General features: G+C 38.9%; 1 protein-coding gene across 2 annotated transcripts in view; it reads right to left on the bottom strand.

The window, feature by feature from the left end:
* The window catches only part of tbl1xr1a (TBL1X/Y related 1a), a 39,306-nt gene extending 13,660 nt beyond the window's left edge, over positions 1-25,646 (bottom strand). The window contains exons 1-3 of one of the 2 annotated variants that reach the window (XM_087180102.1): positions 25,358-25,646; positions 10,071-10,121; positions 8,735-8,800 (exon numbers count right to left, since the gene is read on the bottom strand). The gene's annotated coding sequence lies outside the window, so the exon portion shown is untranslated. The remainder of the gene's footprint in view (positions 1-8,734; positions 8,801-10,070; positions 10,122-25,357) is intronic. The other variant, XM_023429209.2, reaches the window with a different exon arrangement.
* Between the last annotated feature and the right edge of the window lie 2,121 nt (positions 25,647-27,767).

The raw sequence follows: 27,767 nt of genomic DNA, 5'->3' as shown, positions 1-27,767 counted from the left end.
GGGGGGGTAGATACACAGCTTAAATCACTACTCCATTAATATCAATATAAAATTTGTGGAGTGATCTTCCATTTAAAAACTTCCATTTTAATGAGTCTTCTATGACTCAGCTTTAAAACCACTGTTATTAGATTTTAGACAATTCTTCATATATAAGAGGTCCAGCAAAATGCATTGCGATTTTCTTCAAATACAGTTGCCCAAGTCAAAAATTTTAGACTTAAAAAAGTCTAAAATTTTTTTTAGTAAATTAAGGCATTTTGCCTTTATTATGATACTTAAAGCGGAGAGATAGAGAGAGAAACAGTAAAGTAAGGGGAGGGAGACGGGATTCAAACCTCTGTGGTAGGGACTCAGCCTTACATGCTTACCAGGTGAGCTAGCAGGACTCCCCAGACATTAAACACCTCTACACATACAAAGCTTAAATATCCTGTTTTCTTAAAACAAGTACACTCTCAAATGGAGTCTGACTATTTCAACCATTTTGCCACCTTGCCCAGTCATGCTTAGAGAATTCCTCAAGAACAGAAAACTGCACAAATTAATTGTCTTAAAACAGAATTTATCCCCGTTTTAAGAAAAATAAATCTTCAAGGGTGAATCTCAGACATTTGACGTTACTCTAGACTTTAATCTAGACATTAGTCTAGAGTGGTGCACAGAGAGCAACATCAACAAAACCAAGGAGCTGATTTAAAAAAAAAAAACAAGGAGGCTAAGACACACCTCTGTCTAGTGGAGCCGAGATGGAGCAAGTGAACAGTTTTAGGTTCCTGGAATCAGCATCACAAAGAACCTGTCACATGCATCACACATTTCCACCCTGAAAGAAAGCTCAGAAACGACTGTACTTCTTAAGAAAACTTCAGAAGGCTAAATTCCTGTGCCAAGTTCTTGTTCACTTCAACAGAGAAGCAATAGAGAGCATCCTGACTGGAAACATCACAATCTGGCGTGGGATGTGCACAGCCCAGGACAGGAGGGCTCTGCAGCGGGTGATTAAAACTGGCCAGAACATCATTGGTACTGGGCATCAGTGATATGGGTGAGGTAAGTTGCCTCTGCAGAGCCCAAAGGATACAGAAGTAATCGCTGCCGCACCCCCAGATTTCAGAGCAGTTTCTTTCCACAGGCTATGAGATTACTGAATTCATCCTCCACACTCCATCAATCTTGTGTTACATAATGTTAATTAAATTGAATCCTGAATCGTGACTCTTTGGTACCAAGTACATTTAGGCTGTATAACATGCAGGAATTTATCTGAACCAAACATAACAACAGCTGACCTAAATAATACACGTACAAGACGGAAGAGGAGGCATGGAGAGTATGAAGTAAAATCACTGATGTTGTGTTTGGTTGAAATGATAACCTGCAGACTGTTGAGTCACAGATCATTCAGACCCCCTGTTTAAATCCCATCTGACAGAAGCAGTGCCTGGGGAGGACCAGTGCCTGGGGAGGACCACAGGTTTGTAAACAGTGAGGTGCACTTCTCTCCACCACCATCCCACTGCAGTGGCGCTGTGGAGCCACCAGCTGCAGCCAGGATCCTCTGTGTTGACAATGTGGGAGAACAGAGCGGGGGATGGGAGAGGAGAAGGGAATGACTGCTGCCAGCGGCAAACTGGCCTGTAGAATAAATCTTAACTCACAGCTCAATGAGAAAGGAAGGGAGGGAGGGAGGGAGGGAGGGAGAGAGAGCGGGAGAGAAAGAGAGACACCCACCAAGACAGTCAACACTAAAGGAAAATCAGGACATGACAACTTCAGTCATGCAGCCTGTTTCCAAAGTTTGACATGTCACTGAAAAAGCAAGAGTGAAAGCATATTGATGAGGGCAAGTGAGAGAGGGTATGTCCCTCACAATATGAAATCAATATAAATGTGAAGTAAATTATATTTGCCGTGGGTTATCAGCCGGCATACATAATTCATTAACTCCAACACAGTCTAATGAGACGTCCAATCAAAGGTTCTAGCTCGCTCAAAGAGGTGTGATAAAAATATTACTACACCTCATCAATATGCAGTCATTTTTTTGGTAACAAGAAAACAGGAGTGAGAACATGCACAGATGATGTATGTGCAGACATTAAAGCCAAACTGAATGCAATGCAATTTTATCTTTGAAGGGTAGTGGATGAGGGCCACTTGTTTTTACTGCCTAAGACATTACACTATGTACATCTCAGTAACAACTGCTAAAATAGAGGTGTTCTGACCAGGAGTTTAAGTGTTTGTTGAAGAGGTGTTTTTCTTTAGAGAGGTGAAGCCACAGGTGTCAAAGGACCACTTTGTAGATTCTACTTTGCTCATTCTCTAATGTACAGACTTGTCTGCCCTGGATGTCCTTGCTGGCCTAGCTTCTAGCTGTATAGGATAACCTGGGTTCTTTGAATATGCCGAACAATGTCAGCCTTGCAGATGGTGCAGTCATTTATCATTCTGCTCATATGTTTCGCACATTAAGTTCTATAAATATTATATTTCAATGATGTTCTATTTTTCGTCGAAAAAAATGAGTCTTTTTTTCTGCCCTGTCACACAGCTCAAGCATGTATGTGCTTAAAAGGTGACACAGCCAACCCCTAATGACCCACCTGGCTACTGACTGCTATGCTTTATTAAAAAGGGCCTTGGCTTTAAAGATAGTGCTACTAATAAGACTACATACTGTATCAACCCTCACTAAAAAGCCGTGACTTAATCTTGCTTAGCCTGTAGCTTTCAAAGATAACATTACATACTGACTAATAAATCAGCTGGGCAATAATACCAGAAAACTGCAGTACAGAAAGATTTTCCATTACATAGTTTGTCAACCAAATTTAAAAGGATCCTTGTCAAAAGTATTTGCTTATGTATTTATATTTAGAAAAGGTGTATTGGCCATTATATTAATGTCTAATTATTTTTCAAAACTTCTATACTGATATCAGTATCGGCCTCCAGTATTGGTCAGGCTCTACCAGATATAAATAATGGAAATACTGTGCATGTACTGGCAGAGAGTGTTCTCTAGGAGCTGATGTTTTTTGGCAACGTCCCATTGTTTCCCAACCCTGCGTTTAAAAAGATCACTGTTCATCGCTGCCGTAATATGTGAACTGAAACCGCATGCTATTTGTATAGCATCCACAGACTATGTGGCACAACCCTTCTAATCAGTATGCGAATGGTCATTTTGTTTAAAAATTGGCTCTGGTTCTGGTAACAAAAAGAAGCTGTGGACTTTACTCAAACAGTATGTGCACTTTATTTTGTTAACATCAGACTACATGAGACAACCTTTTTTTTTTTTTTTTTTTTTAAAAGGCAGGTGCAAGCCATGAAACTGAGACAACTCACACTCTGCCATCCCACACTGAATCATGTGTGTTCCTGTCTCTCCCAGTCCGTGATAATATCCACCATTTAGGTGCCATGTTCTTTGAAGCCTTTCCTGCATCAATACATAAAGGAGACCCAAGCTGTGATGGCTGCTGCTCTGATTCTCCGCTGCAGGTGGAGATGGGGCTTATTCCTATTTAAAGGCTCTGTCTGACACCTGGCTGTTTGGGTCTATTTTCAGAGAGGAGCTGAAAGAAATGCAGGCAGTTGGGGATGGAATGATTTCGGGCAAAATTATTTTTCATTGTCTCTCACTTAAACATGCATCCAATTCTCCTGTCCCCAGTTAGAGTCCCACATGAAAAATAGATTCTCACTTACACTGTTGCCACAAGCAGGCAAAACATGCTGGGAAAAAAAGGCCAGAGATGGTTGACTCTCAGCCTACAGTTCTCTATGGCTATGAATAAAATCCTGACAGAAGCATTGCCAAAGTGCAGAACGTGGAAGTGTACCACCAGAATACAGTATACACATGGTAACACCAACCGTGGTACCCATTTTTAGAAGGCAGCATGGTTGTTAACCTTAAAGGGGAACACCACTGAATTTGAACAAAGGTGTTTTGTGGCTCCAAAGACACCAAATCTGATGAACTGCCAAGTGATGTTTTGGAGCAATGACAACAGAAACGAACCACAATGTGCATGTGGTTCTCCCCTCCCCATCTCCAGGTTTGCTGGTCTCGTGGAGTGACAGATTGAATTGGCAGGCCTAGCTCTGCCTCACATGGCCTATGTGAGGTCAGTGAGGCTAGCTGTCTGTCAGTGACAGATGGTAGCATGACGGCCTTATCAGCTAGCCTCACTTGACGGGCACTTAAACCTGCTCAAAGCACCTTGTGTCCATCTGAATGCAGGAGGTCAGTGAGGGCCGTTGAATCAGCGATGGTTATCTCACATCGTGCCATGCTGGGTTGGATTAGACGACCTTGTCTAAATCAGAATCCCAATCACTTTAAGAATCTCTTCAGAAGGTCTAGTCTGATGCAAATATCAGGAACAAGTCATGGTCACTGTTTGGTTTGCAATTCTCACTGTGGTAGTGGACATCACATTAGAGGGTTTCTGCTAATGTATTTCAAGCCCAGCGCCTAAGCATTGCCGGTTTTGGGAAGGCTCAATTGTGAACATACATAAAAAGGTTGGAAAGCTCTCCAGCTACATTTGTTGGTTACAACGTGAAGGTACTGTAGGAAAACAAACTGCAGACGAGAAGCACCCCATCCTCTGTAACGCCGTTAAAACAAGAAGAGCCATAGTCGAACAGGGGAGCACTGGGGGAAATCCTGCCGCATTATCCATTCAGGTTCCTTTCGCAGAACCTTCCTGCACATGCACAGACATGCACTACAACGTACAACCATTATGGTATAGAGGTGCACAACTAATGGGTTTAGATGTATATCTATGGCCACAATCACTGAGACCCAATAAACCAAAAAAATGAATAATTAGTGACTAAAAACTACGACTAGAAATTTATGATGTCATCAAGATGTTAATTAATTCATGATTGTTAATTAAGTCAGGAGCATCAGCTGACTTATAACTTCAACTGACTCAAAACACTGACGTGATGATACTAATTAATAGATGCAAATCACCAAAGCATTAGTGTGATGTTAGATTTGGCTTTCATATGTTTGGTCATTTTTGATTTGGCTTTAAGTGCAACGTCTCATGACACCGAACCAGATGTTAATGAATTGATTCCGTGCAGTTTGTACAGGCTCTACACTTTTATGAAATCCTGGATTAAAGCCTTGGTTTTCTGTTGTTTTGAAAGGTTTTATTGTTGTAAGCTGTTAATCCACATACCCTTACCTAAGAACCAGGCAAGCATCTATTTCCAGTAACAAACAGCGGAGGCAACGCAGCAGACAAACAGGATGAGCCAATTTATTGACAGCTGGGGGTAGGTGTGAGCAGGGCTGGAGTCTTGGGTTAGAATGAGATATAAGGTAAACTCCACTAGCTGTGTATGTACCCAATGACCTGCCAGTGCACCATGCTACTTTAACATAGAGCAGAACAAATATGCCTATTCTTAACACTGCTCATAGAATTGCCCTTTGTGCACCAAATGTATGATTAATGTAAAAGGAGTTAATTTACAAAACAAGGTGGCTGTGAAGAATCTACGTGTGCAAGCTCTTTGTACACAAGGGTAGAGCTTGGGTGGGAGGTATTCACACACAGATCGACTGAAGCATCAGTACTTTCATTAACTTCTGTCATTTTCAATTTAGGCCGAATTTTCCAAACTGTTGTCATCATTACAATTCACTGTCCCTCATTGTACCTCCAAAAAAAAAAAACCACAGTTAAACTACTTCCTGCTCACCAAGGTAATACATTTTTATTTTTTCCCCACAGATGATGAAATTAAAATGTAAATGGCTCTTATGATCTGTCTCTGCAATATCAACTGTGTCTAACTGATATCGGAGGAAAAAAAACAAAAAAGATACAGCAGCATTCAAACAAGAGCATACAAAAACATTTTAATGGTAACCAGAGATTGTTTAACTGCAAGAAGTATATTTCTGTATCTCTGCCACAGATGTGGACAAATGAAAATGGAGCACTGGCAAGCCTAATCCCATTTCCTATCACCCAGGTCTGATCTGTATTGAACTATCTCACTTTCTTTCTTTTCATTCCTCTCCGACTCTTTCAATCTCTTGGACTCAAAGGGTTTTGAGCATCATGGTTAACCAGGGACAAGCCCTTTGCAACTTCTCCTCTAGACACACTAGTGGAGAAGTGTCTGAAATACTTGTGGTGTATTTTTGAGAATGGGGGCACATTCTGGAAGAGGCGTAGCATACAAACTAATTTCAAGGCAAACTGCTGCACTGAATCAATACTGTGGCCTGAATCATTGTAAAACAAAGACTTCTTTCTTCTCATGCAACAGCCTTGTGGGAGCAACACATTCTTCCACACAAATGCATCAATAAAAAGTATAAAACACATCCTAAAAGTTAAGGCAACGTTTTCTTAAGACACATCACAATTTATGTAAGATTGGCAAACTTTCTCTGAAAACTAGCAGCAGGAAAGTCAAGCCTCTGTAATGGTATTTTTTCATTTGTGTCATTTTGTCTCGCTCCTGAGGTCATCAAAAACATTTCACACTTGTGAAGCCATACAAGGACGCAGTGTGGTGGTGAAAGGTTTCTGCGGGGCACAAACAAATTGGGCGTGTTGTTTGTCTTTAACTCCCGACCTAAGGAGCTATGATTCAAAGTCAGTAACACCAAAGCAAGCAGTGCTATACATGCCATCCTCAGCAGAAAACCAACACAATAAAAAATCACAACACAACACTGACATTTATATAATATGCTCCTCTAATAGCACTGTTCATTTCCCCCAATTAAATTTACACATTAATATCACAATAGAAAACAAAACTATTTCCTGTGCTATATGTAAAATGACTAGGTTTCTGGTGCTGACTGGTGTAAAAATTAGAACATGCATGAATGCTCATAGGCTATTTAACACATAAACGCTGGATGACTAAGTACTGCAGCGCTGAAATATTTCAGCATGAATGAAATAAACAAGCAGAGCTGAGGGCCCTACAGTGAGGAAAACAAAGCCTTCCAATAAGGCTGACCTGACATTAACACAGCTAGCTGCTAAACTGGGTGACAGCAGTAACGTAGCTGTCACAGCAAGGCATCTTGGTCCAACCAGAGAACCAAATGAACAATGTCAGCAAGTCAGCAAGCAGAATGTCATTGGGTATCCCAATGTAAACAAACATGAGCATCATCAAGGAGACTGATAGCCTTTACGGGTCCTATCCTGCATTTAACATTAACATTGTTGTGCTGGAGTTAACAGGAAATCTGCTGGATTCTTAAACGGTACAAAACAGGAAGAGTGTGCTGTTCTTCCGATTGAAAACAAACTGAAGCTGTCGAATGTTCTGGCAATCAAAGATGGTTAAAAGCATGAAATTAAACTTACTGCTCTCCTCAGTAAAATAAGACACTGGGGAGGGGAAGGGAAACAGAGGGCAACCGAGTTTATGGGAAATGTGGGAAGCGGTGGCACTAACAAAGTTACATGTTTATTACAGAGACTGTCCATCAACTTGGGGTATTTTCAAATCTATGTTGTTAAGAGCTGTCCAATCGAACTCTGGTTTGTTTGCCCCCCTTGGTGCAATTTTTTCGAGTAAATATGAACACAGCGATCATACTCAGGTGTGGACCAAAAAAAACACATTGAGACCCTTTTTAGGGGAAGTCTGGTCACAGACAAATTCTGAGGCAGTTCATATGTGATGGGAAGGTGAACCAACCTCGGACATCTCCCATAGCCAGGTGTATTCTATGTACCAGGATGGATATGAGCGACATCAGTACAGAGAAGATTAGTCAACGAATCAATTAGTCAATCTACAGAAAATGAATCGGGAACTAGTCTGACAGTTGGCCAACTTAAACATTTAAGTGGTTATGGTAATTCATTAATCAAGAAAAAACCCAACAGATTCATCAATTAGATATATTTAAAATAATCATCACAGCCCTACATTAGTTGCTAACAGCTAACCAGAGAATGAATCAAAGTAAGACCTGGTGTAGCAACCAATTGCCTTCTTGATATTTTGGCAGATAGAGCCTTCTTCCTCATGATGTGTTTACTTTCCCAGACACATCTAATCATGAACATTGTCATGTAGCTTTTATTGATGATGAATTTTTTCTGTGTGAAAAGAAACCAAACTGACGGCAAAACAAGTTTACCAACTCATCCACTGCTTTGCACTGTTTTGGACAGGTCGAAAATTCCCAACAACGTGTTCCTTTTCTCTGTTTATCTTGGCAAAACAAGATCTTGAACACCTCTACAGTCTAATGCAGTTCAGTATTTTTGTGACCCAGACCTATGCATTGTGTTTGAATCCTGCTTCATGACACTTCTGTCAAATTACGTCACATATGCTACATTCCTCTGACTCTGGAAGATATGATATTCCTGAAAATGTGACACCAATGTAAAAACCTTTCATTTATGAGGTAGCAACTGCCCAGTAGGTTTTATAAAAGGAAGTAAAAATAAAAAATATTTCTGAACAACATGGCCAACATCATGCAACAAGAACCTGCATCAGTAACAAATGAATAACTTATTCAGAAACGATTATTGTGAAAGGACTAACTAAAAAAATCCAGGTTGCCTTGTCTTTTGAGAGTTATCAATATTTCATATTTTCATGTTCAAGCTCAGAAAACAAACTCAGTATTACCTATGATGTTAAGAGGCAGGTAGAAACATTTCACAGCCTGGTCTGGCTGTAGATCACTCACCACAGTAGTAAGTATGTATGCACCACCAGTAAGTTCAGTCAGGACCTTGTACCATGGGCTCAGAAGCTGCAACAGAAAGAGATGGCTTCAGTTAGACGACTTTGAAATAGGTTACATGAGACAAAACATGTTGGAAAACACTTTGGAAAACCGTTGCACCTAAAATTTCCTGTAGGTAAAAAAAATCGAATTTTAACCAAACACAACAAAAGTTTCACGCAGTTTCTAACTAAGTGTCCATTTAAGACCTGTAAAGAGATCATTAAACAAATGAAACATTTCTAACAGAACTCCATAGGGAACTGGAAGATTAATTCATGATAGCAAACAATTTGAATTATTTATCAATGCACAGAACTTGCAACTGTGGACTTTGCATTTCTTAGTACTTGGAAAAAGCTTTGTCCATATTAATTTGAAGAAATAACTGCACAAGATATCAGACAGTCAAAGACAATGTCTTTTGGTTATATTAAAGGTTGCCTTTAGAGTTTTTAACCTCTAGTGGTCCCTGTTTCAATTGTTTCTTGTGCTCTGCTAGCACATGCATGAAGATGCTCATGTTGATTAGTTGGTCAACAGAAAATTAATGGACAACTACTTTAATAATCAATTATATGTTAAGGTCACCTTTTTAACCAAATGTCAAACAGTCTCGAATCAAAGCTTCTCAGTTTGAGCAATTGCTGCAATTCTGGGTCTTATGTTATGAATATATTTAAATTTTGGACTGTTGGCCACACACGGCAAGCTTTCTTGTTGTTGTTGTTGTTGTTGTTGTTGGTTAGGAAATTGTGAATGGCCAGACAATTAAATGAATGAGGAAATTGGCACATTAATCAAAAATGGTCTGCAAAGTTGCAGCTTTAATGTTCATATGCGCACAACACAACACACATTCCTGTTGACACTGTTCTACTTATTGATGATTAGTTGTGGTAACTTGTCAATAAACAGCAATCCTCCAGCAAAATATACACACAACAAGGCTGCTAGCTAGCAAACAACTGCTAACAATGTAATCCAATTATAAACTCTTAAACTTTGCAAATGCTTTATAAGGAGGGAAATGATGTCTTTTAGGCCTCAGTAACACACACAGAGGTTTTTCATGAGACTATTTCTTGACGACACTACTACACAGGGCACCTTTAAAGCAGATTTCAATGCATTACTAGGCAGCACCAACCTGCTAATGTAACTACCAATCTTTTCCCTCTACCAACATTGTTAGGTCACCACCACATGTAAAATAATCTCTAAATAATGCCAATTAATAATATTAAAAAAAGCTCAATGCATCAGCCAGCAGTACATGGGGACAGAATGGTCTTACCATGTGACTGACGCTCATTCAGAAGTCTGAACAGTGATTCATCTCTTCAGTCTGAGGGCGGTGGGAGACAACAACACACCATTAGAGCATGTTCACTGCTAATATTCCCAGTGGGTGGCTATCATAAAAGCAACACCTTAGTAATGTAAAGTAATTCAAACATGCTGCAATCAACACTCCCTTAGTAAAGCCAATAAAGTTTTTGGTGAGACAGTGATTCAACTCTGTGGTAATTATGGCTGCAGACTCAGAAGTTGGATTGCATAACAGTGCGATGTGCACTGGAAATTACTGACCATTACGTTTTTGTTTCCAATCTCCTCCTTCCTCACTACTTCCTTCCCTACTTTCTCTGACCTTGATTCCTCCTGTGCCTCTTTCCCTTTAGTAATCCTTTCCCTGGATGCCTCTGTCTTTCCCTTCCTCCTGTATCTGTTGCCTCTCTCTACAGTATTGGTGAGGCTGTTCAGGCTGCAGAGCAAAGGGAGAGATAATGTTACCACAAAGGGAAGAGGACTAGTTGGGTGTGGCTAGAGAAATGCTGAAGTGAAGGTTGCTGAGGGTTTGCTAGAGGATACATAGCAGGCATATGAAATATCTGCGTTTTTAATCTCTGCCTTTAACAGTTACGCTTTAAGTAGGGAATGAACAGTAGTATATTCTTATATACAGCAGCATCCAAGGGGAGTAGTTGAGGGTGGGCTTTCTACACTAATATATATATATAGATTACGCTCACTGAAATATTTTTAACATAGGCTAATGTAAACAACTTATCCCCTAACCCTCCTCCTTTTGCTGCAAGATAAAAGCTCAAAAGGAAACGCTGATGCATTGTAGTTTGTTAGGAATGCACAGTAAATGTGTAGATTTAAGGGGACTAAAAAGTAATTTTTTTCCACCACCAATTTTACTAAGTGAAGAACATGGCAAAACAGCTTGGCTTGGCACAGCTGGTATTTTACTTTGACTTATTGTGATTAGAGAACTGAAACATCAGCCAGATTTGTTTTCTTCCAACACAGCTCATTTAGGTATTGGCACTGGAACCGTTTCAACAAATGAGCACGACTCACTTTTTTCAGTTTTAATATGTTCATCAGACAGGTAGGTGGTAGGACAGTGAACACTGAGCACAAGGGCCAGAACATAATGGTTCACAATACAGAAAGGATCAGAAATGGATTTGGCATTATACTTTATAATATAAGCTAAAACTGATCAGTTAGAGAATGTCTTCCTGTGACGTACATTTTGATTTTCCATGAGAACGCCAACTGCTGTCTGCTCATTCTCCTCCTCGTTTCTTTTTAATCTCATAATTTTCCCCTAATCTCTACTCTTAAAATGTTACTGCTCATATAATTTCAGACTTCATACTTTCTATTTTGAAACATTCTTTGTGTTAACAGGTAGCCTGTTGCTGCCCTGTTAGCTTAGCTCCTAACCTAGCCTTCCAGCTAATCCTCTAGTTACCCACAGCTAACGCTACCTTGCTAAATGTTCCTCTCTGTCCTTGCTTTTCACTCAGGTTCCCTGTGCTGGACCACTGGTGGTCCTGGGACATCTCTTTCATTTGCCTCATTCCAGATGTTTTGGATCTGGATCTTCATCCTCCAAGAGTCCAAGCCTCCTCTTTCTCTGTCTCTTGTGTTCATATTGTCCTTGTATCTCTCTCCTTCTGTGTGTTTGTTTCCTTCTCCTAGACATGTGAATGATGTGCTTGGTTTTGCCTCTAATGAGTGTGTAGTCAGTCCTCTCTGTCTGTCTACCTATAGCTGTTATGACAACCACCTTGAATGCAATATCCAGTACATCTATTACCGTGGCCATAGTTTGCTATGTTCACAGCAGCTAGTTGACCTTCTTAAACCCAACCAGATTATGGGTGCAGAGTTGTAATATTAAGCTTTATGCATCCTTTAAAAAAAAGGTCCTTAGAGGACAAAAAAAGTCTGTCAAAAAACTGCCATAAATAAATGATATATCAATATTATTTTTTTCTTTCACTGAATTCATTTTTTTAACCAACATCAGTCATGATCATAACTACAGCATATTCAGAAGATTAACTCTTTAAATCCCAGTTTGTTTACATAATACCACTGTTTTTTAATGTAATATTTTCCATATACAAAATGCTGTGGGGGAATTTTTGGTCTGGATTATCATGATAAAACAATGCCATGACAAGCACTTGCTGACAGCTTATATGGACATGCAAACACATACACAGGCACACAAGTACACCATACAAAGATGCACACACCACCACCACACATACACCTTCAAAAATCAATAGCCTACTGTAACTCGTATACAGAAATGTACTGCACCCGTGAGGTAATGTATTCTATTGAGTTTGAAGGCCTACACATGCAGGTGCACGTGCATGCATGCGTGTGAGAGTGGAAAATAATATGTATTTGCTCCATAAGTCAAATATGGCTTCATCTGGTGGAAAAGAGGGATCAAAAATCCTCATGGTCCTGAGTATGTAGATAGTGTATTATAGACTTATTATTTTGAGATAGATTGCACTACCTGTTGAAGTAGGAGTTTTGTCAGTAAGTGTACATTTTTTGTCAATTGATGTAATGCAACTTTTCTATTACAACACAGTGTCATCCTTTATCTAAATAATGATACTGTCATTCAGTTTAAACGATTTTAGCATCTTTTTTATATTTCAGATAAATGAGGGGTGTTTAGTGCTCACAAATGTGTTTTAAACTTAATGTTATCATTTTAATGCATTGTATATTTTTTTTTATTTGTGTTATTGATTTTTCTAGTTTCCCTAAAAAAAAAAATATTTTCAAGGCACAGACAAAACATAAATGTTATTAAACTAGACTAACACTAAAAGCATTATAATAAATAGAAACAATGACAATACCGATACACTCTGTCCCTTTTTGACAAAACATCATTCAGAGTGACAAACCATGGTCATTCTGGTCATTCAGTGTACAATGTTTCCCATACATTGATTTATTGTGGCAGCCTGCCACAATATAAACACTGACTGCCAAATATCGATTATCTATTTTTTTTTTTTTACTATGTCAAATTGGTAAAATCATTGGGGACTTGTGCACAGCGCATTGACACCCTCATGCCCTTCCTTGCTCTCTCTCTCTCACTGACACGACCGCAGTTGGTGAGGGTTGTTTGTTTGACACAATGTGAAGCAATGGAGATCACAATATATTCTGCATATATTGTGATTAGTAGTGTTTAAAATAATATTGTGAAACATAGATAAAATAGACATAAATAGACAAATGCCTGGTTGTCAAATTTGTCAAACTTGCATGACATCTTTGTAATCCATGCTTAACACGTGTTTTACCAGAGCTAATACTGTTAGCAATTATGCCACTCATAGCAAATCATATCAATGCAATTCCAGCACTAATTGATTGAATTGTGTATAAATGGTGGAGGGGGACCCGACACAGCAGGGCCACCCACAAAACTATACCACCACAACAACAAAACACAGCAACACTCCATTAAAAATTCCCTCAGTTTGGATTAAAAAAAAGTTACCAGGCTGCATCTTAAATCCCTCCTCTCTCCCATAATAGTCATTGTAATCCATGTCAGACATAACCACAATCATAAAGCAAGCCACAACACATAAAATCACTGCTACCCTAAAAAGGAAGCTTATGGAACACAGGCCTTTCACTCAACAACAATGCCACATAAACACGGGTCAGATCAGAAGTACATGCTAACCCCACAAATCCACGATGAGATCAGTCTTCTTTTAATACTGGCCGATCCAAAGTCATGAGACCAGCTCGGCTAAAGCATAGATCCTACAGATTTAACCCTGTATTACAGATAAACACATCAACTTCTAAAGCAGTGCTGGGCCCAGGCTATCCTGATAATAATGCAATATAACACATCAGTGCACTGCAAGGATCCCATGACATTTAGCTGGAGTTAAATACACCTCCAAGTACACAAGCGACACCTCAACAGAAAGGAGAGAGCCAGATGAGGAAACAGCTAAATCCAAGTCACAGAGAGCTTGTCAGAGGGGAGAGAGGAGCATATTTTGGGCTTTAGCTCTTCGCAATTTTTATTTTGGATATCAATATTGGTACTATAACTGGACTGTGTATTTTTTGGGCCTTTCCAAAACCAAAATCACAAGAAAAAAAGAATGAGGATGTAAGCTGCAAACATTAGCATGCCATGCTAACAAGCTTACTACTTACAGTAATAACCAAGCCACTGAATGTTTGATTAGCTGTCTTAAGTCTTTTGTGGGGTTACAGATTACGTTTAAGGACTGGCAGGACTAAATCTGAAACCCAACTGTTCCAGTGGAGCCGTTTAGTGGTCAGCAGGCCAGACTCCGGTTGTACTGGGCAGCTTCCAGATGTTAATTTGTATAACTGTGTGAATGTGATCAGGATGTTCCTGTAAAAGAGGGACTGCCTCTCAGTGAAACAAACCTGAATAAATATAGGTTATAAAAATATTCAGTTACAGACAGTGTTTTCAACCAACTCACTGAGCTGGTAGAATCTGCTCAGGAATGTCATAATTTCAGCCAGCAAAATTTAAGGTTGACGGCTAGAAATGAATCACCTGCTTTTGTTTATGTTGGTTATAAAATCAAAAGCGAAAATTAAAAGGTTGACGTATATAGCAACACAGTCAATTGAAGTTGCTGGCTAAAGCAAAAAAAAAAAAATCACTAGATAAGGAAAAGACACATTTAGCGGGAACAGAGGTAGCAGGAGATAACAGCAGGCCAGTTGTCTCACCATCAGGTTTCACTGGAGACTCTTCCATTGCACTTCAGAAACAATAATCTCAACACAGGACTCCTTTTAGAAGTGCAGACTACCCAAGGCAATGATTTTACATAACTAGTGCTTCTGACGTCAACTTGGACAAAGCTTGTGTTTAAACAACTTCTCGGTTACAACTTTCAATTTCTACGACAAATGTGTTTCTTTTCTGAGAAACATCAGTGACTGTTCATTAAGCTGCTTTACGATAATGTTTTGGGTTGCATTTTGTACTTGTATGGTCTGCTCCATCACCAATTCAATCAAGGCCTATCACACATCTATCAAGAGTGCACTTCCCCAATACTATTACAACTGATTCAACTTTCAAGTTTCATAACTTTTGGTTTTGGCAATATCTGCTGTGGAACTCAAGTCTGCAACTACATCTACCAAACAATTAGACAGACTCAATGCAACTAGTATGTTCACAGGTTGAGCACAGTACTATGTTGTCCTTTAGTCACATAAAGAAAAACTGTTAAGCCACTTCACATTTCTTCTAAAGCACAGACATTTACTACTTTCAACAAAGTAAAAAACTTGACAATGGGCCTAATAAAAAAATATTTTATTTTCTTACAAATATTTTTGTAGATAAGCAAGACTACTTATAATACAATAAATAGTTTTACTTAACAGTAACATTATAAATTGGCCCAATATTTTAGCTAAATTGAAAATGTATTAAACTTTCAAAATCACTGCAATGTGTGAAAATGAACTGTAATTTTTCAAGTCTTGTATCTTATCCATTGACCAGTAACATTCTCAGTTTTCAGTCATGCTACATGTCTACAATTACTACTACACTATTGATAAAATCAAATGTGTGACAAAAAACAGGATTGCAAAGAACCAAAGAACCAGAGTCAGCAGCCCAAGCTACAGAACAAAATCCTCATCCACAGTGCAGCTGCAGTGTGGCGTTGGCGGGTCAACCCTGTCCTGGAAGCTGCGGAATGCCCACTGTCCCTTTGTCTTTTCTTTCTGGCAACACAGGGACACCAGCTGTATTAGGGCGTTCCCATCAGCCAATGAGCAAAGTGAGCATTCCTGTCAAAATGTACAACCAAATATGATGCTTGTGGTTTAATCAGGGACATTTGTCAGAGAGGGCTCTCCTCTTAGAGGGAGCTCTGTGCAGAAATAAGGGCTGTGCTGGGATAAGTAGTTCACCTTTATTAAACATACATGAACGTTAAATATTAGTTCAACAAACAATAGCATAAAAAAGAAAAGGGAGGCAAAGGAACTGCAGTGGCAAACAGCAATTGCATGAGTGTATCTGTGGACACAAAAGTGTCACGTTATAATAGCCATTCTGTACATCTGCATGCATATGACTGGATGTGATTAGCAATCTGATTAGCTAGTGATTAAGTAAAGCGTGAATAAAACAGCCATTTAATGCAAGCGCAACTTCAGCGCTCTGCCTTAAGCTTCATAAAGACGTGATTCACATAAAATTTTAAGATGCTTTTTATAAAATGTTAGATTAGATTAGAAAATAAAATGTTAGCGTTAACAAAAAAAATAATGCTATATTTACATGCAAATACTGGATCAGCACATGTTCATTTCTGCATATCTGACTGGCCAACACAGTCTGTAGCCAGATGAAGTCGGACTAAACTGTGTTATAGGTTGAGCTCGGATCATATTTCTGCACAGTACCCCTGCTGTGTGTCTGTGTTGTCTCACTAAAACATATGAGAAAACCGCGTTTTTTTTTAACCAGCACTATTACTGGTCTAAATGCAGGCAAGTTGTGAAAACTGTACTCTGACCTCAGTTGAAGCCAGTGAGTTAATACGGAGCTCTCTGCTTGTTAGATCTTTCACATAAATTCTAGCAACTCACAAAATACAAAATTAAATTGAAACACCTTAACAGTGTAGTAGACTTTCAGCAAAACTGTGAGTAAATCATTATTTGACCTAAATCATTAATAAACAAAAAGATACTTTCCAGAAAGTCTTTTAGGTCATCACAATATTGGATCAATCACTATTACATGAGCAGTAAATCTTATCATATTAGGTTATCAGCACCTGGGTCTAATATATTCAAATGGCATCAGATGATCTATCTCTCTGTGAATTGGGACTTTCCCAGAGGTTGGAACAGAAGCTACAGGGTACAAATAATCACCCTCAGCCTATCTGCAGTGGCGAGAAAGAGCTGCTGCAGGCCTGTAAATTTCTGAGCCTTCAGGGTAAAGAGGGGGAGGGCCACCGAGCACAGACGCATTCTTCACAATGGTGAACTTGACCCCTGGGGTTGCCACATACACCATGTGACTGCTGTCAACTGGGTGTGTGTGTGTGTGTGTGTGTGTGTGTGGGGGGGGGCTTCAACCTGAATACACACTAACCCATGAGGATTAGTGTAACTATGGGGATGAAAATTAAGGTCCCCATGGGCAGAGACTGCTTTTTGAGGGTTACGATATGATTTTAGAGTTAGGGTTTGGACACATAGTTGTGATGGTTAAGGTAAGAGTAAGAATGTTTTCCGTCTGTGAATTGCCCCCACCGGGATAGCGAAACAAGTTTGTGTGCATGTGGATGATGTGAGACTCCAATAGTATATATGCTTAAAACCTGCCTGAACACTTTTCAAATCAAAGGAATGCATTTTGCATTTGCTTGAAACAAATATACTGAAACCAATTAAATGTTAAGCAATCCTACATGCAGACTATCGACAACCAGTAGCATACAACGCATCCACATTTTCAACAATTTGTCTACCTTAACACCTTCACAACTGAGTAAGCTGAGGGATGAAAATTTATTTCCTCATAGCTTTCCTGCAGACCAGAATATACATAGCAAAGTGATATACCAGTTGTATTTAGGCCATTTCAACTCAAAGACAATAAGCACTTAAACCTTGAAAAACAAGATTTGGGGAAAACAGTTAATTGCGACTTTTTTTTTTTACCAATATTGCAATTATTTAATAAGATTTATTGCAGTGTTGTTGAACAAAGTTCTCTGTGATTATGAAGGGTTTTCTTTTTTCTTTCTAATCGACTCACATTGTTGTGCCAATGTTGTTCCATCTTTCCAGACTTCATTGTTAAAATCAGTTGGTTGAAATCTTATTTGACAGTAGTTTGCTGAAGCTTGAGTAAAATATTTATTCTTGATCTGGAATTAAACCAGACTAAAATGCCATGTGTGCATCACCCAAATACAGCAAACCCCTTACCATTTTCCTCTAAAGTCTAATCTGTACTTTAGGCATCTGAGCTGCTGCAATAATCTGCATACGCAAAAATCTTTTGTAAATTCTACTATTGCTGCCTTGTCGACGTTAGCATTACCGGTCATTTACGTACCAGTCTAGAAGAAACGTTTTGAGTTCAGCATCAAACCTTATTCCTTTACTCGCCGTCTCCAGTGGTGGAAAGCAACCTTTTTGTTTGGCTTCTATTTCTATAACTTGCCAGACTGGTAAGTAAACAGCTGATAATGCTAATGTTGGTAATGTAGCAATAGCAAAACATACAAATAACTCCAATAAGGAAACAGTGCTGACCACTAAACCACCATGCTGCACTAGCTCACTTTGATAATATATTGTCATTGTTAATTGCATAGCTGTCTATTTCAGGTACTAATACAATAACTTCTGACTGATTGAGATATGTACACCAAAGCTGCCTGAGCTGAAGTTAGCGTCACAGAATGACTAGACAAACTGCCTCAGAGCTCCAAATCCTGAAGGTCTCAATTCACAGCTTTTAGTGATTGTTTAGAACAGTAAATGTCTTAAAGGTTTACCTAAGAGATTCCAACTACATTTCACTATCTTAAGGCAAAATCAACACTTAAAGCTTTCACCTCTTTCAAACTTGTTAAGATTACATTGTTAATAATGTAGCTTATAATAACTACTACAGCTTTTGTGGTTTGAAAATTATCCTCATAATCCTTTCGCTCTAGCATATAATCAAGGTACTCAACTATCTTAACTCATTAATGTCTTACCAAAGCATTAGTTATGTAAAATTATTCATTTATGTAAAGACCTCCCGACAACAAATGATATCAGCTAACTGAATGAGCTCAACAAGAAGCATCGGACCAGTTTTGATTTAACTGTGATCATTTTTGAGGTTGCACAGTGTGGTGTTACTGTACTGCATTGGATTACATAGTTATGTCCTGAGAGTATTTATACCACACCTCCCCCTCAAAACTCCACCATGACAATACACAGTATTGTATTCCAATGAGGGGGACTAGGCCTAGTAAATACAGTCAAAGTTGCTTTAAATGGGGATTATGCACATTTTAATGGAGCCATTGCTTGAGTCTTTGTATAATATCACTAATTTCCAGGTCAATTTAACATAGTCAATCATTCAAATTAAAATGTACTTGTTGTGGAGGTTGGGCTCATTTTATTATAAATGATGGCTAACATCTCCCCTCATCTGTGCACATGTACAGGATCTGCTGCTGTTCCATATTTGTGTGTCTCTCAGCTCATGTCAGGCATTACCTAACTAAGGAAGACATTTTCACTCACTGCACTTCTTTGTCCATTTTGTCTTTACTTTTCCAATTCACAACACTGTCGAGCACTGGTTACATAACTGTACTACTCCACCACTCTTCCTCTGTGATTTAATAAGGCCAACTAATCAATGTGTCCTGTGTAGATAACATGACTCAGCTGCCTGCTCTGTAACTACCCTAGTCTTGTCCTGTGCTCGTTGTTTGCTCTGGGAAAGCAACATCAAGTACAATTTTGTTTTTTAAATCCAGAATACACTGACAGTGCTCATGTTATATCTCAAAGACTCTTCTGGTCACATCTAGCCTCCTCCTCTGTCTAAATTACCAAGTAAAGCTGTTCAGTGACTACATAGAGACAGAGAAACCACGGATGAAACTCACTGCCCCATTTTAAATTCTGGTGTATGGTACTGTATTGCCAATAATAGAAACCAAGCTTGCAGTCAAGACAGGAAAAGGGAACAATGCGAGGATGGTCAACAAGCTTGCTGGTTAAGAAATGTTTACCACAGCCATCAAATACTAATCAGACTTCTATGCATCTTTGTTTCCCCACATTTTTGTTGTGCACCATCTTAGGAAACTATAAAATGTACAATTAGAGCCATTAACAGCACATTACCATTGAAGTCAACAATATACAAAGTTGGCAGTTTCAGAACAAGTTATGTTTTGTATTTACAGAAACATTTGCTGCTGTTGATTTTTTAAGATTCTGTAAATGATTGTCACTGCACTAGACCACCAGCATCTCGGACCAAAACAAATGATTCGTCTGTCACACCGCCGACCCACCCTCCCTTCATGTTCTCAACAAGGTGTTACACAGCCCAGTGAAAACAGGCACTAAACAGACAACGAGAAACAAAACAAAAAAGCCAACAAAAACCACAATCCAGCAACAATGAATAGCCTGCACTAGCATTGCCATGATATTCTCAATGGCAACACTGGAATTAAGCCAACTATTGATAGCAATATTTGCCAAAACAAATTCATAATATCGGTAACAGCAAGTTAGCGAACGTTATCGTGGGTTTTCTAGCCAATCACTAATGAAAAGAGACATGTAACATTAGGTAGCCATCAAGTCACTAACACATCAAGGATAAGGAAAGCCATTTCAGAGTCAAGCTGGAGCTCTTAACAGCAGCTTGTAGGGCTCTCCATTTCAGAAAAGCCTGGTCAGTATTTGCCGCTCAGTCAGACTCGGAAAGAAGTTTAATCTTGGACTTGTCAGCTGGGAACAGCCACACGAATGACAATGACAGAGCCAGTAAAAACTGCTGTTTTGAGCCGGTACTCCCCATGGCCAGTTCGGCTATGCTCTGGTCTTATCTCTTTCTTTGTCTGAGGCCTTTTTAACCAAAAAACATGGTTTCTTCACTGGAGGAAATTTCAGCTGAACGCTGTGTATTGCACTTTGCCATCTATGTCTTTGTAAACATAGAAAGGGCCAACAGTTTAACAGGGAGGGACTCACATGCACTAACATGCACACTCACATGGACTAACAAACCAAAACAAGGAACAGAGAAGCTCAGATTAAAACACACACAGAGAGAGTGTGACTTTGTTCTCTGCTCAGGATGCCATGACTACACTATATGTTTGAGAAAATAGCTGTTTGCTGCTGTATTATTGTTTTAAATTTCGTACATACCATTTAATGACTGTAAACGATATCACTGTAACAAGGTGAGGCAGCCTAGTTTACTTCCATCACTCTCTGATGTATTTTAATATCAAAAGATGGCAGACATAAAGCAGGGAGAGTTTGGCTTTGAGACGGTTTTGTCTTCTTCTCTCATCATTACAGAGTATCAGTACAGTGATGAAAAAAAGAAACCACCAAAATGGATTTATAGTGAGTAAAAAAAAAAAAAACTACATCTGCTATTTGGATGTGGTCCACTTAAGGATGGACAAAATGTTAGAAACAGCTTTTAGCATACTGCAACATGATTCCACAGTACCAAGGAGCATGGCCTCCAAGATGACCACAGAAGTGAATTAACACCTCTCTGACATTGTCAACAAAAACCAAGGGATAGGTTTTACAATGGGTAGGATTCATTGCTGGGCTATTTATTTGGATTACATTATGATCTATCTATATATTGATGTGTATATCTTTCAGCCAAATACATACCCAAGACTTTGTGGATAGCTTCACAATTTAAAATAGTAAATTTCATATTGTCAGAGTTAAAACTGATTTGACCAGACACTACCAAAGGAAGTGTTAATTCGTGTATTTTCTCTAAAGATTCATTCATATTACTTGATAAAGCAACCAGAATAACAAGGATGGAATTGAAAATGATCTACCTTTACACATCCAAACTTTTAATACTCTGCATTAAACCACAATGTTCAAGACTGGAAACGACAATAGGCCTTATTCACCAACCATTCTTAAGAAGAAATTTGTTCTTAAAACCCACTTACGCACTTTTCACGAAGATTCTGACATTCACCAATGTTTTCTTATTTAGGATTTCTTCTTAGGTAAGAACAAAATCTACGCACACTCAAGAGCACTCTTACGCACATTTGAGTGCTGACATGATTGAGCAAAATAAGTGGTTATTGCGTTTTCTTCAGTTCTACAGTTATATATTATTTAAATTACAATAATATTTTGTCATTTATAATATTTTTTAATAACTTGTTATTTTACAAAACATTATGGTCTTATAAATGATATAAATAAATAAATAAATAAAAACAAATAAATAAATGCTACACTAACACTTCACTGTTCGTTTGCGGATCACTTTCTGCAGCAGTACCTCTACTTCAGAACTACTAAAGTTCCTTATGCGTTTTGATTCTGGTGCTCCATCTTTAGATTTTCGTTTTGGCATTTTCTCAACTTTCCCTTACAGTATCTCTTTGAGACTTCTTCTGTCTCTGCACACACCTCTTCAGTCTAATGCCCCTTTGAGGGCATTTTTGGGCTTTTACCTATGCTAATTAGGGCCAAATGGCACACGCTTTCAATTTATGAGGAGATTGGCATTCATCAATCTAAGAACATGATATGTTACAAGCTACATGATAAACAGCCAATCAGATGTTACAAGACAGACAGATATTTATTTGTTTATTTGATAGGGACAATGCGTGTTGATGAACACCTGTATGAAATACATGACGTAAACTTGCCGGACTGAGGCAAAAATGTTAATTTACATCAATAGTCCCTAGGCAGAATACAGTAGTACATGGTATATTTAGGTGTGATTAAATACCTTACAATGTAGCTAGCAAGCCTAATTATGATGAAGGGTTACTTACTAAAATGAAGTTATCTGCTCAAAGGTTGAGCAGTGGAACGAGGGGGAACCCAACACATGCTGCAAATGATTGATCAATTCAGACCTTTCTTTGTCAAGCAACCTACGTAACATGTGCAGGTGTGAGTCGGATCTAAATGTAGGTCATAAATGATGGACACAGGGCAACTTTTTTACACTAGAGTACTTGAGCTACATCCAATGAAAGTTGAGTTTGGTATATAAAGATGACCTTTAACAGCACAGCAAAGAGCAGATTTTTTTATCTAAAGTGCTGTTGTCGTAACCAGTAACTAATTAGTGCTAGAAATATAATAATCTGTGACCAAACAACAACCATATCAGACCAGTTAACTAATATAAAAACAAAAAGAGGTCAGGGGTGTGATCATGACAGCACAAACACAAAAACAATAGAGGCAATGTCTGGGGAAACTTAACCCATTCAGCCTCAATTAACCGGATTTGTTTCCAATAATACAGGAAATACAGAGACAAGCCAACCCTGCCTCCAACCTAGCTACAGTTCTACTATCATCCACTCAATATATTTAATGCATAAAGCCTTTCTTTCATCATTTTGAAGAGCTGACAAAGGACACGGGGGTTTCTCTTCGTATACCAAGCTAAACAGGGCATACAGATGTACCTACGACCGTTTGAACATTCATCTCCTGAAGATATACCCATTCATTTGTTAGCATTAAACAGCTACAGATTACATCCAGTGGGCACAAAAAATACTTTTTGTTTATGTGTGTTTGGCAGGTGTCCTTGCTTGACAGACTGAGCCAGCTTTAATGTACTAGTGCACAAGAGCGAAGGACGTATTGCCTCACATCTTCTGTTCAAAATTGCACTTGAATACACCACAAAGACTGATAGCACACTGACTGCTGACATGCGCATATTTCATGCACCTGTGAGAGGGGAAACAACTAGAAAGTAGTCAGTGATACTAATTAAAAAAAAGATGACCAAATAGTCTTGTCACACAGTCAGAAAAACAAATCAAATATATGGGATATATTAAGCATGGTCAACCAGCCATATATAGCATGATAAGGCCCAACTAAAGCCAATACTGCCTGAGAAACTTTAAAAAAAAAAATACAGGCAGCCAATGGAAGTAGATGCTGTTCTTCTGTGTTCACGTTAAAAACCACTAATATACTGTTATCCAATATAAATACCAAATATCAATACCAGTTTCAAAAATCCAGTTTTGATCAGGCTCTACTAAGAACAATGCATAAAAAATTTAAATACACATATCCTTTTTTTTCCTTTGGTAAGTGAGCATGGTTTATGAGATACTGCACTCCATGGCATTCTAATATATTATATTATGAATTCACACACTCATCAGCACACCACTTACTACGTTACCATTTATATAACCCACTTTAAACATTAGCTGCAATATTTGATCAGAACAAAGTAACACAGGCAAACAAATCCTGAAGGCAACAGGCTACTAGAATAATTCAATAGAATCTCTTGTAGTGCTTTCAAAACAAAAAACAAAATTTCAATGCCTAAAAATACCTTAGCCCAATTAGCAATTAGTACCTCTGGTTAAACAGAGTCTATATTAACAACCCTTTCCTTCCTAGCACAGATACTAAAGGCTTATCTGGGACTGGTACATTGTGTCATTGAATTGAGCTTCACAAGGTTGGCAAGTGGCCCTCCTGGGTGTGTGTGGGTTTGTGTGTGTGTGTGTGTGTGTGTGTGTGTGTGTGTGTGTGTGTGTGTGTGTGTGTGTGTGTGGCGTGTGTGTGTTCACCCCTCCCCCACACCACCCATGGCTTTGGAGCAACCAGCTGCAAAGCACTCTAGTAATCTTTGAATAAGATTGACACAAAGGTGATAAAACAAAGTGATATCATACAATCAAATACAATGCACTTTTGCATATTCAGAAATTACTGTATGTTGCAGACAACCATGGTTAAACAGTGGTGATAACTATGGGCTTGTAAAGCATAACACCTCAAACTTGTAAGTACAACTATGGCACAAAATCAGAACTGTATCTAAACAGTTTCAGTTTTGATTTGCAATTGCAGTAGCTTTTGTTGCTTTTTTTAAAAAACAATACAAAGCACTTATGAATACAGGTACAAAGTGTAATCAAACAAAAATTAATTAAAGTAAATAAGAAATAAAAGTTTAAACCCATGATGGAAAAGTGTGAAAATTAACAGAAATAATAATGAAAAACAAAACATCTCAATAAAAAGTGAATTGCTAAGTAAAAGAAATTGAATTTCAGTGTTTGTTTCACCAGCATGAAATATGTATTGTAAATGATATCTTTATGGTTGAGAACTAAAATCACTAAAGTGGTTTTATTTCAAAGCTAGCAGTAGTTGCAGGAAGGAAGGGCGCGCTCACAAATACAAACCACGCACAAGAACTGCCCTACGAACACATGCACATTGCGCGCGCGCCTACTCACGCGCTGACGCTGCCCATCCCCCACCCCGAAAGAAAATATAAAAATAAACGTTCAAAACAGCACAATAACCCGCCCAAACCTTGTATTCACAGTCATATGTTATCAGTCTAAACGGGGGTATAATTTATAACGGCAATAATAACGTAAAAAGACGATAAACACTCACCAGAAGCTCCAAATCACACAAGGGGGGTGCCTTCTCCTCTGTGCTCCTAATATGGAATCTCCTCCTCCTCCACCACCGTTGTTTTCTAGCTCTAATTAAACCTCGAAAAAAGCGTTATAACGGCCTTCAGACCCGGCCAACCGATGCTAGGAATCCCCAATGACCGATGTGTTTTGGATACACGGGCACATATAATGATAAATCCCCTTAAAAATGAGCTGGATGGACAGTTGGGTCTAGATTGTAGGTTTGCTCGCTAGTAGAGAAAAGAGCCAAACGGTTCAGTAGCAGCCAACGGCTTCAGACTGAACACAGAGCAGCTGACCTGCCAGGCGAAAATGAGGTAGGCCTGAGCTCTTCTGCAGGAAGCACGCTCCAGTCACATAAACATCAAAGTGGGTGTCGCAGTATGGAAAAGAATGGTGTGGTGGAACTGGGGTTGGCAGAAACTCAACAAAAACAACTTACAAATACTAAGTTAAATTTAATTTTAGAGCAATATGATTTTTTAAAGCCTCATATAATAATTAATATATTAGCTATTTTTGGATTGCAGCTGTTCGCATGCTAGTTTTGCTGTTATACGTTCAAACTGATTAGACGAAATTTTTATTTACTTATTAGTGTTACACCAAATTAATCCAATGCGTTGATTATATCTTATATTTGAACTATTTCACGGGCCTAAATAAATGGTAATGGTTTTAAGTTGAAGTCTGGCATTCTGGTAAACATTGGTGACCATGAAGACAACATGACGCGAGATGCAAACAGGCTTGCAGTTATTTTCTCCTTTTCAGGAAGACATAGGCTACCTAGCTGAGCCATTTTCACTGCACACTTGCTTACATTTAACATACAATGTAAATATGGCGACCAGACAGAACAGTCCCATATGCAGTAATGATACAGTGCAGTCCTTACTGTTGTTCGTATCATGAAATAATGAAAGCGTATAAGTACAGTTAATATGGGGAATATAAAGGGGGCAGTATACTGGGTGTCTTCTTCTCTCTGGCTCTCTTTTTGCATTTGTTGCACAGCTATTTGTGGCAGTTTTCATGTGAACCCCTGAGTGCAACACTATGTCTGATGTCTTCCTGGACGGCATGTCGTCTCTGCCCCCTCTCCGTGATGACCAGGTTTAAACTCCGCCGCAAAGAGCAGCCATTTAGAACAACTATAGTATAACTCAGCAGAACCCAATGAAATATACACAGCTATATACACAGGACACAGCCTGATCAGGCAGCATACACTATACCAGTGCTTTGGTGTTGATGCAAAACTATGAATAAAAACCTACACCTACATCTTTGGTGGGACTCCCAATAGTCGACCATAAATTCACTGAGCCTACAGCCTTAAGCAAACCCAAAACTCTAGATGACTATATAGTACTGAACTCAGTGCCCTGTAAATTTTCCAATCATACCATAGGAAGGCTGATTCATTGGAATGAAGCCTATAACTGTCACTAAGGAAAACCGTCCAATCAATAAAAAAGTGATCCAACTGGATGGAAAACCACATTTTCAACCAATTTAAGTCATTACACCATGTTACAGTTGGTTTACATTTGTAACATTTATTTATTCTAATGTGTGGATTTATTTTTCATTGCAAAGACGTACTCTGGGTCCTCATGGTTATATTTAACTTGAATTAGAAAACTGTATGTTTCAATCCAAGTGGTACTGAGGAGGGAAGCAGGTGCCATCAGTTTGAGGTGGTGGTGGTAGAGCAGGGATGGGGGCATCTTAGTGTAGACCATGCGATACAAGGAGAGGCAGGAGCAGGAGGCTTTTAAAGAGAGATGCATAAGACACTCATACTCTGCAGATGTAAACAACAAAGAATAGACAGCTACTCATGTGTGTTTGTCTGCATTAACTTAAAGCATATGCTCGTCAACATGCACACACACACTGCAGATAAGACCCAGCTAAAATAAACAGACACACAGACAGACAGACAGACAGACAGACAGACAGACAGACAGAAAGCCCCGGGGATGCATATAGTGTGAGCTTCAGTGTGGCTGTAACAGAAGAGTGGAGGATGGGTAATGACTTTTATACAGGGGTGACATCAGTGTATTTCCTCAGCCTGTAGTTTCACATGCCACTGTAGTACAAGAGGGCCCCTGCAAATTTGATGGGGGCAATCATTTTTACACTGTTCTCATTTGAACACGCTAATGCTTGTGTTTGTTTGTGTTTTGAGAGGAAGTGTGGCTATCAAGGCAGTGGTAAGTAATATTATATATATATAAAAACAGTTCCAGTATGGCAAGTTGTGAAGTGATACACCTCAGGGTGCAGCAGACCACTGTCAGGGTAATGACTTTCTGGGAAACCACAACACACCTTCTATATGCAGCACTCAGCCTCAGTGTTTTCTTCTTCTC

Source organism: Seriola lalandi, unplaced genomic scaffold (genome assembly GCF_002814215.2).
Source record: "Seriola lalandi dorsalis isolate HSWRI2012SDOR001 ecotype SW California unplaced genomic scaffold, Sedor1 jcf7180002054890, whole genome shotgun sequence".
NCBI lineage: Eukaryota > Metazoa > Chordata > Actinopteri > Carangiformes > Carangidae > Seriola > Seriola lalandi.
This window is presented reverse-complemented; position numbering and strand designations above follow the sequence as displayed.